At 39.5% G+C, this 3,894-nt stretch overlaps 1 long non-coding RNA gene across 1 annotated transcript; it reads right to left on the minus strand.

The window, feature by feature from the left end:
• Positions 1-256: 256 nt before the first annotated feature.
• LOC115939210 (uncharacterized) lies at positions 257-3,691 on the minus strand. Its single transcript, XR_014140801.1, has 3 exons — positions 3,371-3,691; positions 1,072-1,164; positions 257-414 (listed from the first exon to the last, which is right to left on the minus strand). It is a non-coding gene; the product is annotated as an uncharacterized LOC115939210 (long non-coding RNA).
• Positions 3,692-3,894: the final 203 nt, after the last annotated feature.

Genomic DNA, 3,894 nt, shown 5'->3' on the forward strand with positions numbered 1-3,894 from the left:
TGAGCCACCCAGGCACCTCAATTTTTGTCATTAAATAAGAAAAAGAGTTGAATGGAAAAGGTTACTACATAAAGTAGGATGCCAATTATCTACAGTTTAGGAGTCGGCTAGAGTTTCTCTCCTCTGGTGTAAAACTCATGTGCACTCTCAAAGTTTTTAAAAAAACCCTGATTTTCAAAATTGCACAGAATAACAACATTAGCTTTCTCTATCAGTTTTGTTTTAAAGATTTTTTTAAAAGATTTTATTTATTTGAGAGAGAGAGAGGGAGAGAGAGTGCACACACATGATCTGGGGCAGAGGGAGAAGCAGGCAGGAGCCCGATGCAGGGCTCCATCCCAGGACCCTGGGATCATAACCTGAGCCGAAGGCAGACGCTTAACTGACTGAGACTGGGCAATCAGGTTCTGTGGGCTAGATCAAGGAAGAATAGAAATGAACCCTGTTTTAAAGATTTTTATTTATTTTTTAAAGCAATTTCTACACCCAATATGGAGCTTGAACCCACAACCCCAGCATCAACAGTCACATGCTCTACCAACTGAGCTAGCCAGGTGCCCTCTTCTCTATCAGGTTTCTAAATTTTTTTTTTAATTTTTAAAAAGATTTTATTTATTTGAGAGAGAGAGAAAGAGAGCATGTGCATGCAAGTGGGCGTGTGAGTGGGGAGTGGAGCAGAGGGGGAAGGAGAGGGAAAGGGAGAGAATCTCAAAAAAAAAAAAAAAAAGGGAGAGAATCTCAAGCAGACTCCGTGCTAAGTGTGGAGCCCTATGTGGAGCTCGATCTCACAACCCTGAGATCATGACCTGAGATCATAATCTGAGCTGAAACCAAGAGTTGGACGCTCAACTGACTGAGCCACCCAGGTGCCCCATCAGTTTTTATGGTTAAGTGGGAAAGGGAGATGCTGTACCAAATTCCAACTGACTCTCTCTGCACTTGCTCAAGTGGTTTCCCTGAAGAAACATGCTGTCCCAAACATCCCATCTTGTTCTCAAGAACAGTAACAGTTATTGGTGTAAAACATTAAACCAAATCCTGAAGAACTACACTTGAGGTCTGCATACTCACGGCTCAGCAAGCATCATGGGTAATGCGTTCTCTTGTATCTTGGATGGTCGATTGAAGCCCATGGCATAGACTCCCTGGAGAAGCTGTGGTTTCCTAGAAGTCCAGGGAGAGAGAGGATGGATTCCTAGTTGTTCAAGTTGTTTTAAAAGCCTAGAATTTTATCTTTCCCTAAATCTAGCACAGTATAAAGCTTCCTATCTTTGTCAGACATATTTTTCTAATGCCTTAAAAAATATCTAAAATGAAACCAAGCCACCATCTTTCCCTACTAAATCTTAATCTGCAACTTTTTTTTTTTTAAAGATTTTATTTAATATTTGACAGCATAAACAGGGGGAGCAGCAGAAGGAGAGGGAGAAGCAGACTCCCCACTGAGCAGAGAGCCTGATGCGGGGCTCGATCCCAGAACCCTGGTATCATGACCTGAGCCGATGGCAGACGCTTAACTGACTGAGCCACCCAGGTGCCCCTTAATCTGCAACTATTGTGCAATTCCGAAAATACAGACTAGTTTCCATTCCTGGAAAAATTCATGCTTTCAGCAGACCCACAAATATGACTGGCCTTGAAGGACAAATGTTCCCTGGATATCGCAAGAATGGTATTAATTCATATAAATTTTATAATTTGCATAAAATGAATTATAAAAGGCATATCTAAAAATATACTGCTTACTATACCACTGAGATATAGAAGTCCCTTTAAGGAACGAGATTCAGTTTTAATTTCTTGGGGTAGATGTTAAATTGAACCACAGTCATTTTGTATTCCATGGTCCTTCCAAAGCCAGCTGTGCAAATACTCAGGACAATCAAGAAATAAGAAAATTGATTCAACCAGTTTCTAGTACCTGATTTACAGTAAATAGGTAGGAGTGTTCAAATACCATACTGAACTTTCCAAATGCTCATATTATTTATTATGTCTAGTCAAAAATCAAGAACAGGAAAGCACCAGCTTATGTAAGTAGCTGCACAACAAATATCAACTAAAGTTGTTCTTCCATCGCATTTACAATAAGCTCCCTGCTACCTCCACATTGACAGGGTGTTCAACAAAAATCCCACCAGATTGTAAAGAAGAGTCAAACCAAGTCAAGACTTCTGTTCTCTGAACCTTCCTTGGAGTAAACAGGCTCTCTAAGTGGCAAATTCTTCTGGCATATGTTGGTTCTCAGATACAAAGATCTCTGAAAGCATAACCTTTGGTGTCTTCTGTTTGGAAGAAAAGGCTATGAAGCTCAGCAGATTTTGATTTGATTGCTAAGGAAACAAAGTCACAACTGAATGAAGATCCAAATGATCCAAGAGCTTCCAGTGGTTCATTATTTTTCTCTTATTTTGCAGATTAACTCAAAAATTTTAAGTACAAAACAAACCAAGGCAACTTAGATTTCATTCTTTGTTTCCTCTAGCCAACGACTACTATATCAGAGAGAACTTGACTTTTCAGAGAGGACAGTTCCTCACTGGTTGGACTGAGAGCTCAAGGCCTTTAAATGAAAAGGGGTTTAAAAACCATCAATACTTGGAAAAGCAAACTGTCACTTCAGGAAACAAAAGAGCACATCTCACTGTCCTGATATAGTTTATAAACAGAAGCAGAGATGACAGATTCACTGAATGAAGCCCCTGATAGAGGAAATACACATAGAAAAATATAATTTCCTGAGAACATTAAAAAAAAAAGCCGTGCTTTAAAAAACTTGTTCTTAGCTATCACTTCATTAATGACTTGATTTGGTTTTAGTTAGCTCTCATATTTTAAATGTCTCTTACTCTAAAGCAGTGGTAATAAGTTAGCAAGAATGTAGCGCCTATTTGCCCACAGTGAGCATACTAAAGATTTTACTGATAAGGCAAAGAATCTATTAATTCCACCACTTTCTTATTCACCAGCTATTTTCTATGATTCCGGTCCTGGCAGGCAGCAAGAACAGTAGTTATGTCTTATGTTACTCATGACACCCAGCACAGTAGCATTTACATAAACCAGGGATTCATAAACACTTCTTTACTAAATATGCTGAGGGAAACAAAAAACTTGGTATGACCTTCCGTAATTCTGCCTTTAAAATAAAGAGATGTTAGAAGTCATTCTTAGCACAGTGCCGTAAATGTGCTCCCTTGTGGCTTAATTCCAGGTTCTGAATTTTTTTTTTTTTTTAATTCCAGAATATTGAAGGTTGCTTTCCGCTGTAGGTACTGGGACTCCTGCACAGACTCTTTTGATCGATTATGTAAAAGCAGATAAAGTGTTCTCAAGACCGTAAACCCTGTAGTCTAACAAAAGGGCTTACCTAATAAGAAATGTTCCTGACATCCAGAAATCACCTGTCAGCCAATATTTTATTGAAAGTTCTAAGAGCATAAAAGAAAAAAGACTTTCAGCTATGATGAATAAATCTGTGGCATTTAAAAATCCCTCCCAAGAGGAGGAGAACTGGGTAGCCAAAAGACAAGGGTGGGAGGGAAACCATCACCGTAAACTTTTCCATACTTTCTCACTTTCGAATCATGTGAATTATTAACTAGTCAAAGAAGCAAATACATTAAAATTCTTAAAAATACAGAAAGTAAAACTCCCAAAAGAGCTCTGAGATGCTAAGTTTTAGAAAGGCGGGACCAACAAGGAACAGCTGTTCAGGGAACAGACACTCACAGCCGAAGCTCCTCAAAGGACTTCACTGAGTAGAGCGGGGAGTTTGGGTCCCGCTGCAGGACTTCCACCTGGTTTGTGTTATCCACAAGGTTGCTTCTGATCAGCTTGTTGAGTAAGGACTGGGCAGCTCTGTCCTCTGTCAGGAAGAAACCAGCAGGTTGT

Source organism: Leptonychotes weddellii, chromosome 16 (assembly GCF_054177405.1).
Source record: "Leptonychotes weddellii isolate Sample4059 chromosome 16, ASM5417740v2, whole genome shotgun sequence".
NCBI lineage: Eukaryota > Metazoa > Chordata > Mammalia > Carnivora > Phocidae > Leptonychotes > Leptonychotes weddellii.